Genomic DNA, 14,251 nt, shown 5'->3' on the forward strand with positions numbered 1-14,251 from the left:
TAAGTGTATCAGTTTTCTTTCAGTTCAGGTGTATTTCTTATCAATTAATAAACGAACGCATACTAGAGCAAATACATATTGATATTTCTAAAGTACTTATATGTACTCCCTCGTATTTTTTATTTTAGACTCCTGCATTTCTATTGTTTTCTTATCAAAAATCGACAAAAGTAAAAGTTCGTAATGCTAAGAATAGTTGATTACCTTTTGATAACTGATAAGGAAATTCCTTTTGTTATAGCCTAACATTCTTTGCAAATAACAATAGAGTACATATGTACAGATTGAATATAGTATTATATATACTTACAACCTCTTTTAATGCTCATATAATACCTGGGTTTTACTTTACGCTATCATTTATATTGTATCAAAAGAATGACAAATGTTTACAATCATATTTATTTACTTTTGACTTTTTATCAATTGTTTTTTAAGTGTACAAGTTCAATAAAATAATTATAGAAAGATAAACAATTTAATAATATGAAATCACAATTTGAAAAGACAATAATAAATTGCATTAAAAATAAAAATTAAATAAGAAACTGCATTGAGTCACAAGACATTCGATATTTTACGATTGCTTCTTAGGATAATAAATGTTAGTCATTACTATGGAAAAATGCCAAAGAAGTTAGTGGTCACACTTAGCCATTATAATATAATGGCTAATAATTATTGAAATATGGACAATTTATTGCACATTCGAGTTTAAATTAAAACGAAATTTAATGTACGAGTATTTGTGCTGCTTATACTTAATTAGTTTGTCAAAATAAAAACAATGTGTATTTCAAAGCCAATTTTCTGTATCTTAACAGAAAAATTGTAAAAATTTGTGTTCCACCTTAAGGTGGACTTCAGTGTCACTATAATCTTTATATCAATAAGAGTTAAAAGTAATTATTTCTAAACTTTTAGTTAACTTGGCAGACATAAGAGACATATATTAACTGTTGAATATTTTTATGCATTATGAGGCAAATATAGCATTGAATTAAAAAGAATATAAATAAGAAGAATGGGTTATAGTAGAGTAGAGATACAGCAACATAACTCAACAGAAGAAACTCCGCCTTTCGACTGAACGCCAAAATAACATTTGTTGTTTTCTTATATAGAAGAGCATTAAACGTTCCCGCCTGCCATTATACTTCTTGTCATACAGATTGAAGTTGTAGACAGAAAGTCTAAGCTAACTTTTAGCTGAAGATCAGAATGTCAATTGTTGGGATCCAAATAACAGACAAACCTACAGGCATATCCTGATCCTCATACAGATTAAAGTATAGACCTACAAAAAATATGACTAGAAGCGTCAATCTCTTCCAACCCAAAGCGCATTCTGAGGTGGATGTATAAAGTATAGAATATAATTATTCCAGCGAATTTTTCCAACAAATTTGGTTTAAATTTAGCATATCAGAGTTATTGAGCGTTGTTGGTTCAGAATAAGATTTATTACTTCTATATTTTTCAATGCTTAATACAAACTAAATTATTTTTATAAATATTAAATACACAATATTAAAATAGACAATTTTTAGTTACTATATATATATATAAATATATTTGCTTTAATTGTCTTAATGCATTGTATCAAATAGATAGTCAAAAATTCCAAAAAATAATTTCCCAACTTGATTTAGCAATTAAATATTTTTGGGATTTCTAAACATTTGGAAGCCAATAAATTATTAATAAAAAGCTAGCTAATCAGTTCATTAGTATGAAACCTTGTAAAGTATTTCATATATTGACGAATATTGTAAGATAAGGTGTTAATGCATAGAATGAATATTTAACTATTTTATGAAAATGTTTAGAGATAATATGATTAATTGCTTTGGTGATTACACCACAATGTAAAGTCAGCAAAAATCTAATAGCAACAACAAGAACTGAACTAATGCAGTGATTTATAATAACGAGTACTTTGTAGATTTTTGTTATAATTTTTATGCAAAAGAAACGCTTGGTTAAACACTGTTGACCTGATTTAACCATTTATTACAAAAAAAAAAAAAACACTAGTAACTGTTGCTAGGAATATATTCATGGCTATACTCGTAAGTACAATAGTCCAAGAGTAACAGGGTCTGTATGCACTTGGCGAGCTCAACTATTATTCAGTGTAAAATTATATGAACCACTCGTATTTTAATTGATTTGAATTATAGTTTGTTATAATAATAGCATGGAGTGAAAAATTGTAAATTCGTTGTTTGTATTTGTTTTATAGCGAATTCGAAACTATTTAAAATAATTAACTTAATCATTCCAAACGGATTGCTACACAACCTGCTCTAATAGACAAAAATTACTATACAATTCTCAGCTATATAGAAAAGTATTAACTGTTTTACAGTGAAACTATAACAACTTAAGCGGATATGAAATTTTTGCCATGTTCATCCGAAATGATCAGGTATCTTGAGTTAATAATAATAATAATTTAAGAATAAGTAGATTACTTAATAACACGCTGACCTGCACCGATTTGTAGTTGCCAAATAACATGGGTTAAATTTTGTATTTCTTGATTACAGCATTGCCTACTTTTATATTTTATTAAATAATTTGTTTATTGAATTAAACTAGAGAATGATAGTGGACGGAAATTTATTCAGAAAGAGTAAATTTCTGAAATGATGATGTATAATAGACCTTACTGGAAATTTGTTCATCCACAACATTATTCAGATTGGATTAGGACGGTATCGCGTAATACGGCAAACATTTAAGTGCTCAATGCGGTACCAAACTAGGATTACTTAATATGAAATACGTATTCAAATAATACGTGTTATTATTTATGTATTAAATATCGGTACCGTATACGACACCCATAACTCTAATATAAAATGAATTCAAGTATCTTATTAAAAATATGGGCATCTACTATAAGTTGGCCTTACTAGAGTCATAGTACGAAACCTTATATTACCTATGTGCTCATCGCATCATCATCAATAAACTATAATTTTATAGTACAGTATATATATGTATATGTTGATATATGTAGAGCTTTTTCCGAGTTAGTGCATCTGAATCTCATAGTAAACGTATAATAAAATATTATAGTTCTGATAGTGGTTGTACTCGATATCCTGAACTTAGGTACAGCACGTAATTTCAGTTATTCCTTTGATATAGCTCACACAGAGTAACTTTAGCAGAGACTTATTAAAAAATTTTGTACTCTTTGCTGACAGTATGTGAATACAAAACTTTTAGTTGGCTAACATCGTATTCAAATGAAAGGAATCTGAAAACTTGAACTGAGAGATAGATTGCACATATTTTATTATTTGGATATTTTTACTGAGTTAGCAATTCACACTTTATTAAAAAATATACAAATTCTCTTCTTTTTTAATTAACAATTATTTATATACATTTGTAAATATATATATTGTATATATATATAATAATTAGTTTTACCACATAATTTTACTAAACACGTTTACTTTGAACACAATTATCTAATTTATAGTTATAAGTGACTACAATTAACCACTGTTGGTTAACAAGAAAACCACAATAGGTTAGAATATCTGTAAAATGCCAAGCCCCTTCGGTGTAAATAGCTTTCTGAGTTGTCGTAGCGCCGGAAGGCATTATTTAAACAATTTTTAAAATACATGTAATGTGAGAATGCAGATGTGTATTTAAATGAATAAGTTTGTATTTTTATGAGTTAAGTAAAATACCTACGGAAGCAACTGACAAAGTTGTAGAAGTAACTACAAACACTTCCTTCTAGTTTCTTTTGTACAAAAAAAAAAAAACAATGAGGCGCCTGCAAAAATTGCAATTTGAGGTTGCATGTAAATAATGTAGCTGCAATCTAGCAAATCAAGCAAAATAGTTTACATAGCAAAGATAAAAAAAATTTTTTTTTTGCCTCGTTTAAAGTTTGCTACACATTCTCTTTGCTTCTTAATTATATGAAAATCTGAAGAATTTTGCATAAATATATTCTAGTTTCTATTAAAATAAATTATTATTTAGTTAGAATAGGTAACAACAATATTTAGTTTTAATTAGAAAAAATGAAAACAGGATTTTTTTCTATAAAAAAAATTAATAACATGTATTTAAAACTATAACTATGTGATAAGTTGGATTAAAATACGGAGAGAATTTGTTGGCACAACAACACAGAGGATCAACAGAAATGTCATCCTAACAAAATTATATTTTTTACTTAGGCTTACTAAAGCTTTAAATTCATCTAAAACTGGCATTCAGTTTGGCATCCAGCAAAGCCCTGATTTTAAGTTTGATATTGAGTAGCAAAAAAAAATTTTATGGATTTTAGTTGAAGACGAAAGTTATTGTTTCTTAAATATTAAATACCAAATATATTTTATTTACATAGATTGAGGATTATCCTTTCACAATTCTGTAGATTGGAGCCTTATCGTGAAACAAACTGATTTACAACTAAGTACTACATAAAAAAGTAAATTTTAACTGAAAAAACTCACTACTAACACGATAGTCCGAGTAATTCGCACGTAAATGGTTCCTTCTATTAAGTACGGATTCTCAATTTTTTTCTGAGAAGGCGTAATCTCTTACACATACATGTCTTGCATTACTACTTCAACAAGATGAGTCTGTAGGAGAAAACAGAATGTCGGCTCTGCATGGAAGCAGATGTAACCAATAGTCACACTATTAGTAACTATCCGGCTTTGATCTAGGTCAGGCGAAGAATAGCTCCAAGTAATATTAGATGTTTTCTTATAAATACGTTTTTCTACATTTCTAGGGTTGTCTTTTTTTGATATGAGTTCCATCGTTTCGCTTCAAACTCTTTATTTAATTTATTACATTTAAAGGAACCTCATTAAAAGTTAGTAGTTTTATTTTCAAATTATCTTTGTATAAAAAAATTTTTATGTACATAAATAAAAAAAAATCAAAACAAACACTAAATAACAATATTTCAATGTAAAAATATAAAACAACACAAAAGACACCTTTGTTTCAACTTAATGATCCCAAAAAGTATTGAAATCTGATACAAATGCTTTGTTAATATTATTCAGAATTTTACGACAGTTTCACCATAAAATTAAAATAATAATTTAAAAATAAAAAATAAATAAATAATTGAAACACTTGAAACAAATTTAAAAAAAAAATCGATAAAAAAAATAATGAAATCAAAATATAAAAAATTGATTTTTTTATATCTTTTTTGTATTTAATTTGTTATTTCCAGAAACTGTCTCGGATACATAAAAACACTCTTAATAGTGACAGAGAGAAAAGTCATGATGTTATAGTTAATTATTTTAATTTTAATAAGGTTTGTGCATTTGAAAATTTTAAAATGATCTCATTACGCGGTAGGAATACAGTAAAAATGATGATATTTAATTACTTAGATCTAGAGTACAGATTTTACTACTTGAACTTAGGTGAACACTTTTGCCTTATATATTTAGTAAATTATAATAATTAAAAATGTTAAAAGGGAAAGTACATACTTTATAAAGTATGCTTAATTATTGCAACTGCACATAATGTATCTAAGTAATTATTGTGAAATTTTTTTATATTTAACAATGCGCAAGAGATTAATTCGAATGAGAGAAAATCATGGAAAATTTATTGTTATGAAGAATTTGAAGAATTAATTTAATAAAATAAAATCAAAGAAATGTTATAAAAGTTAACACGAATATTTAAAACACGTGTGAGAGTAAAAGATGCTACAATAAGTAGAACTTTCAAATATAATAGATAAAAGTTAAAATAGAAATTCTTGATTAATTTGTTACTTGCTTTAAATATGATTTTTTCGCACGTTGCTAAAGTCTCATAAAATATATTGTTTAAAGTAAGCTGAATTTATATAGAGATTTAAAGTAATAAGATAGTGAGATATATTTTTGAAACAGTTGTCTTTTCTACGGTTGCACAAATAATAACACAACTGTTTACAAAAGATTTTGTCTATCAGTATAAATGTTAGTTAAGGGCATTTTTGTTTATACAAGACGATTATATATATACGTATAAAAAAATATTCCAAAATATATTTCAGAAAATAACAGACTAAATCCAACAGAATAAAATATTCAGATATACAGTAATTAGTTGTATGTGCTAGATGATATGCACTTCAACATATACTTAGAAAAGGTAATATAACATATAGTAGTACCAATAAAATATACATGTACAGTATCAATTTAAGATTATTATAACAAAATTATAATAGTTTCAACTAATAAATTGTAGTCTTTAAAGTCTTGTAGTCTTTTTTAGTTTAGTGACCATTTTTGTTGCTGTTAGTTAGCACTGACATAAGTTTCTTTTCAACAAATTTAGTGCTTTTAGTCAGCAAGTCACTTTCTTCTCGAATAATGATATATCAACAGTTTTAGTGGTATTAGCTAACGCTTGATGGTTTTTATATTATTGTTCTCGCATTCGTTCTCAATATTTGTTTTAACCATTTTTGTTGCTGTTAACTAGCACTTTAGAGTTTTGCTTAGATTATTATATACATACATACATTAAGCATTGAGTGCTTGCAGGAGTGAAGTTAGGAGGTTTATTTCCTAATTGATATGAATTTTATACAGTGGGATAATTCAATATATCAATATCTGACTTAATTATTTAAGTAAAGGATGCATTTGACACGATGATCAAATTGAATTAACTCTTTGTGAATACCTAAGAAGTAATCATTCCTTGACTTGCAAGTACTGATTTTTATTATAAGTAATAAATAATAACTACAACACATTCTAAATCAAAACATACTTTTATACAATCACAATAATTTACTTTAATTATGTTTACTAACAACGAACATGCATAGATGGAGTGAACAATAACTTATGAGGAATGAGTTTCTTCAACTAGTAAGAAAAACTGAAACATCGGCGAGAACGGGAGGAATTGTGTGCGATAGTCATAAGTACTTTAAGGACAAGGGAACAAAGAAAATGTGAGAGTACTTACAATATCACGTTTCTATAGCTCATTAAAGCACTGGTTATAGCGATATATACGTAATTTTTAGCCTACACTGAAATTTTATAAGAAACGATTGATGCATATTTATCATCTACATTATAAGCAAAATAGATAATTGAGATAATTTGATTTTATTTTAAATTAAAATTCATTTATTATTCTATAAAGTCATAAGCACTTATAAGATGAAATTACTGATATTAAGGTTTGTATATTTGCTAATTAACTATCTATATTATGCAAAAAATTGACGTTATTCTACTGATATTTTTTAAGTAAAGATATTTTACATATTCTTAAAATTGTACTTGCAGTTGTGTTAACCTTATTTTCCACATATAATGTGAAGTAGACCTTTTTATGTTAAGAAAATGGCAAATTCATGCAAATATTTGCGAAAATTATACTTCAAGAATGTGTAAGTATGTTTATATGCAATTTACACGCCATTATATGCAAAACTTGGTACTTAGAATGAAAATTAAAGTGGAATGCGCATTGGCACACGCTTAGAAAGTACGAAGACTTAAAGATAGAAAATGTAAAATAGATACATTAAGCAGATATATTTTAATAATGCAAATTCTTAAATAATTGGATTTATTGAAAAAGCAAGATTTGTCTATATAAGTGGTAGTTTCGATATGAAAATAAAATGCAATGAGAAAGGGACATAAAAAAACTAAAGTAATTAATCCAATTTTGTAAATGAAAATTTACTTAATAATATTAAAACATTAACTATTTTAAAGGAATATTTCTGCTTTAATGATATCTGTTATTTAAAAGATATTAAGGAAGAATTAGTTAAAACTAATAACTATTAAAAGTTATAGTAAATAATCAAAATTCGAAAAGATTGATAATTTGATATAAGATTGATGCAAATTAAAGTAACAGAGGTTGTCCACAGAGTTGTGGAAAAAACGATAGTAAATATGTTTTTATGTAATAGATTAAAGGTATTAACATCTCTTACTATATACTACACAAAAAAGGATCGCTTATCGACAGTTAAATTACATATTTTTCTAAAAACGAAAGATATTCAAACAACAAAACTAAGCTTCTAATCTACACTACCGTGGTCGAACCGATTCTACTGTACGGAGCAGAAAATTGACCAGCAAATGGCAATAGCCTTGTAAAGATATAGATGTAGAAATATAGTTTTTAAAAAATAACTGTGGGGCACACTAGGCGGGACAGAACGAACAACAATTATTCAAAAACAAATTTAACATAAATTCCAATACCACTAACCAAGCATTTCAGTCACCTAAGTGACCAATAACGCCGTATTCAAAAATCCATAATGACGGCCACTACAACTAAGGGAAAAATACTTGTTCGACGTTCAAGACTAACTTTTGCAAATAAAGTTTCATCGATAATGACAAAGGAGAAAAAGTGATGGGCTGATATATAAAGAATGGCGCAGTACCGTTTGACAACGTAATGGTTGATAAAGAACAGAAACTTCATAGTTATGATAAAAATATCTATACTGTGGTGAGTCAGTGCCGTGAAATTGTTAGTTAATGTACAGAACAACTTTGAGATAGTTGCAAAATCCCTTCTATTGACGCAAAACTGATAGAATTACGTTTTCTCCAGTATGGCCATGTAAAGAAAAGACCAGAGAGAGCATGTAGTGAAAGAATTGATGCAAAAGTAGGTAAGCGTTAGGTTAGCCACAGAAAAACTAGAAAAATAACATTAAAAATGATATTACGATCATTATATCATTTAGGGCTAATATATGGTATATAAAGGCTATGAAAGAACAGAGAAAAATAAAAAAATTAATTATCTTTGTAATAAATTTTATATAAAATTAGTATTACACGATTTGAGAATAAAAATCTGAATTGAATGTAAATTATAGATTGGTACTGAGAATATAGTACGAAACTTGGAGATATATCATAACAATTACTGCTTGATATTCTATCATCACCGCAACAAAAACATGGTGGACTTAATGTACTTGCTGGCATGACATTTCGGTGATCATTCCGATTAAAAATAGGTTTTTTTTATAAATATTTTAATACAAAATTTCTGAAAGTATTTTTAATACGGAGAAACAGTTATACTAACATCCGCTAAAAATATTGTTTATCGAAACTAAAATCAATTGTCAAACTGTAAATCTGTCAAATAAACATAAAAATACAGAGAAAATATGAAAATAAAGTTGACTTTACAAATTAAATTCTAAGAAAAAGATCAGACACCATTTTCACAGAAATATTAATAAAATAAAAAGTTAAAATATTATATATTTTATAAGATGTGTTAACAAAGCAAATTTTTTATATAAATTAGTAAAATTTTAATTAAATTTAAACTAATTTAGTGTAATCTTACACTTAAAGTAATAAAAATGAAACTGATTTAATGATAACATTTGCTTTTTTAATTAAATTGAAAAATGGAGAAAATTACAAATATATTTTTCTTAAATTAGTATTGTACATACAGATATATAAAAATCAACAATATATAAAAAGCGCGTAAAATAATAAATAAATAATAAAAACGATAAAAAAACAATATTTATATGCATTACGTATCTAAATTAAAAAACGAACACTTGGGCGATTTTATGTATCTAAACTTCAACGAAACCGCAACAAATCTATAAATTGAAACTCATATCTTTGTGCAAGTAATCATAATAATTATTATGTTATAGCTATTCAATTTTATATATACATATAAATGAATATATCAAAATATATACATAAACTTAGGTAATTTGTGGTTAGGTGAAAAATATTTAATGACAAAAGCGTGCGATAAATTCAGAAAAATTTTACTCTAATTTGAAGTACTTTTAAGTGAAAGAAAATTGAGATACTTTTATTTTTACTGCAAATAGTTATTTGAGGACTTAAAAACAAACAAACTTTATTTATATTTGTAGTTGACAACAGTTATTTAAAACCATTTGTAGTATTTCTAGGAATATATAACATAGTATGTATACCATTTACAAATAAAGTCATTTCGAGTTGCACCAGACGTTTACGTATCGGTTTCTAGTATTTTTATTTAAAGATACTCTAAGACAAAGCATTACAACAGATACAGTTTTGTTTTACAATAAACAACTTTGGTTTGTTTTTTTTTTTGTTTTGTTTAGTTTTATTGTTTGGCTTTGAAAACTCATCTTTTTATAAAATATATATTTCCCTTTTGTGTATTGTGGTTATGACCATATTTCAAAGTATATTTTCTATGGCATTAAATGAATGGCTCCAGTATTAGGCGTTGGCAGCAATTGCAACTTGGAAACGGTAATGAGAGTTGCATTGTGGTTTTGTACTGACAAGTGCAAGATGAAATATTTTACTCCACAAATAAATACAGATCTTTACAATGGCATCCAAGTCAGTACGTATTTGACAGCAAGTGTATGAATCTGTGTCAAGACAGATTTAGAAATGACCACAACAATTGGAAATTACTTCGAAGCAGCGTTGTCATTGTCTGATTTATTGTATATATACAAAATGTAATATGATTTATTTATGTAGTGAATTATTTTGACTGTCATGAATGAAGACTTAAACAGGTTACTAAATAAGAAACTAAATTAGCATTTCCTGTGTATTGACTCTTAATATATTTGTTAGAGATGTCATTCACTTGAGTGTATTTAGAGGTGATATAAAAAGATATTATATGATGTATCGTACCCAGTTGAATTTTATTAATACTGGTTTAAATATATGAATAAAAAAAAATTATTTATTTATACATATATATATAAATATAACATCTTAATATGTTAGAGATTTTCCATACACTACAACACACTATTTATGTTAGAACATATAAAAACGGAAAATAGTGTGAATGAAGATGGTAAAAGTCACTGGCAGCCCATCATTTATGTGGGCCCATTATAATAAAGAATAATAAATATATCTGCAATATCAATGAAGAAAACAAATCGATAAAAAAATAGAATAGAACTTAAAATAAAGCAAAACAGATTAAGTTATGAAACTATTTGGATCTAATGGATCTTCTTAATAGAAAGTATCTACACTAGGTGGATATATATAGCTTCACAACATAAATTTGAAAAAAAAACATGATTATAATGACGTTATTTGCAACCTTTGGAAAGACGTAACTCTCAGCTATTGAGCAGATATACGGCTCTAAAACGAAGAAGGGCTATATATTTCAGTTTTGATAAAGAAATCACACATCACAGAAACCCACTATAATAATAACAAAATATAACAAAAATACTAGGAGGATGACATTTTATAATAAGAACAGCAGGGATGCTTCTTTAGCCTACAAAAAGTGTGATATATTTATTTACTCTTAAGCATAACCTATGTCGATACTTGATATCGTAAATATTAAAATAAAATTATTTGTTGATAGTTTGCCATTCATTTTAATTTTGTAAATAATAAACGTTAATTGAAGAGATTAAAATAAATATATAAGATAAACAAATTATGGCATATACTTTCACAAAACCAAAATTACAAGTAATAATATTTGTTATTATTTAAGGAAATCTATACCAAAAAGGAAAAAATTATAACTTTTCAATAAATTCGTTGATATAAAAATGCTGTGCAAAAACTTAAAAAATGCTGCAATAAATTATATAATATTTTTTTTAATATAAAACTCTGGTAAGTTTAAGTTAAAATAAATTTAAAAATCATTACTCATTTAATAACAATAAATTTTACAAATATGTACGTATTCCTCATTGCATTAGAGATGCAAAATGCCAGTGACATAGCGTTCAGATACAAGAGTAACATAATACCAGATACCAAAGTTCCACAAAAAATTGACAGAAACAGTCATTGCCAACGTGGTTCAATGACGCTGAGTAAACAATAGCATTTAATATATGATATGATATATAGTAAAAGTACACTTAATTAGTTTATGACTTTTGTATATTTTAGTGAGTTTATTATGTACTGAGAAAAAAAACTTTCTTTTACTCATAAAGTAAACTTCAAATAAAGCAAATAAAATTTAATAAAAATATTTGTTATAAGAAACCGAAAAAGTAAAGGTGACAAAGTAAATATCACTAAATAATGTATTTAATAACCAAAAGAAATTTTTTATAATAATAGTTGTATTTAATACGTTTTAATTATGAGTTTTAGTGTAATTATAGCTTTTATAAAACTATTTTTTTTTTAACTCAACTTAGTTCGTTGCTCTCTGACGCGGTATATGTCAACAAAAAATATTTGATTTATTAAAATTGTTGTAATTTGAAGCAAAACTTATACAAAAAAGCAGTAATGTGTATAAATAAGTTAACTTATTGATGCGATTTACATAAATATACATCTATAATTGTGTTCAAAATCTATTATAGAATATTTATTTTTTAAATTTAAAGTTACCATTTTCATTGGCAGTCTCTAAATAGGACGAAAATTAGCCGTCCTAATATGTGTAACATTCTATGTTCTTAATATATCACAGATATTGAAAATATTAGAAGTTTTTTCGAAAAAAATATTGACTAGTTAATTTTCAACATGCAATATATCTACATACACATTTCGATTTTAATTACCTACTTAATTATCGATAAGTATTAGTTGTTCTAATATGTGTAACATTCTATATTCTTCATATATCATAAATATTGAAAATATTAGACGGAAGTCTTTTGGAAATATCGACGGGATAATTTTCAACATGCAATATACTTAGATACACATTTCGATTTTAATTACCTACTTAATTATTGATAAGTATTAGTCGTCCTAATATGTGTAACATTCTATGTTCTTCATATATCATAGATATTGAAAATATTAGACAGAAGGCTTTTCGAAATATCGACTAGATAATTTTCAACATGCAATATACCTAGATACACTTTTCGATTTTAATTACCTACTTAATTATTGATAAGTATTAGTCGTCCTGATATGTCTAACATTCTATGTTCTTCATATATCATAAATATTGAAAATATTAGAAGTCTTTTCGAAAAAAATATTGACTAGTTAATTTTCAACATGCAATATATCTACATACACATTTCGATTTTAATTACCTACTTAATTATTGATAAGTATTCAAATACATATATATACTTGTTGTCACATTAATTATGAAAGCAAGGCTAAATACACAATTTATTGTGATATAGATTTTTCTACTAGTGTATGTCCAGTATATATAAAAATTAAAAAAATAATTACCTAAAGTGGTCTATTACTTAATTTAATTGCAATATTCATGAATCTGTATCCAAGCTTGTTAACAATTTTTAGATAAACTTACAGACACCATTTCTTTTCTTATATATAAAATACATAAACTCTACGACGGATATTACGACTTACATACGCCCAAATCAATTTGTTATAATTAATACAAGCCTTTCGAAATTTGTATTAACAAATAATTTACAAATTAAAGTTTCATTGCCAGATATAGATATAAACTCTAAAGCAAATCTCATTTAAAAATATTTCAATTAAACTAACCATAGTCGATGACTGAAGTTGTTAATAAAACTGACTATATATAATTTGTAATGGTAACTGTGTGTGCTTAAAACTATCTGCATATGGTGAGGCGAAGCTTCCTATTAATTTTTGCAAAATATCTAATAATAATAAAAAAAATAATTGAAAATAATAATACAAAAATAATAAAATAAAAAAGAAAACATTTTAGATATAAAATAATAGCAATAAATTCAAACTATCTCACAAAGTTAATTGCTCTGATTTCATTTTCGTCTGAAATTCGTAACACTCGTCATACAATATTTTACGTACAAATTAATATTGTTTTCTTTTTAATTAAAACTTTTTGTGCATTTGTTTAAGTAGCAAACCAGTTCAATTCAAAATTTTACTGCATCACAAGTGCCGATGAGATTGCATCGCATCTGATCGTACCGTCAACGTCACCGTCACCGTCACCATCACTCGTTTTCATGATCAGCGAACTTAAAACAGAAGAGATTTTATCCGCAAGTATTGTGGAGAGGTAGAGCTCGGGTCATTTAAGTTCACTATCACTTTCACTTATACACGAAAAACTTTGGATACGAAATTGTACGTAACCTCCTCCCCATATTTACAAAAAAAAATTCATGTCTGTCTGTTTGCCTTTTTGTCAGCTAAGCTAAGCTAAGTGTCTGTCTGATTGTTTTATTGTTCATTTGTTTACTGATTGCCGAGTCTGGCCTGTTTGGGTTTGG

Source organism: Teleopsis dalmanni, chromosome 1 (genome assembly GCF_002237135.1).
Source record: "Teleopsis dalmanni isolate 2A chromosome 1, ASM223713v2, whole genome shotgun sequence".
NCBI lineage: Eukaryota > Metazoa > Arthropoda > Insecta > Diptera > Diopsidae > Teleopsis > Teleopsis dalmanni.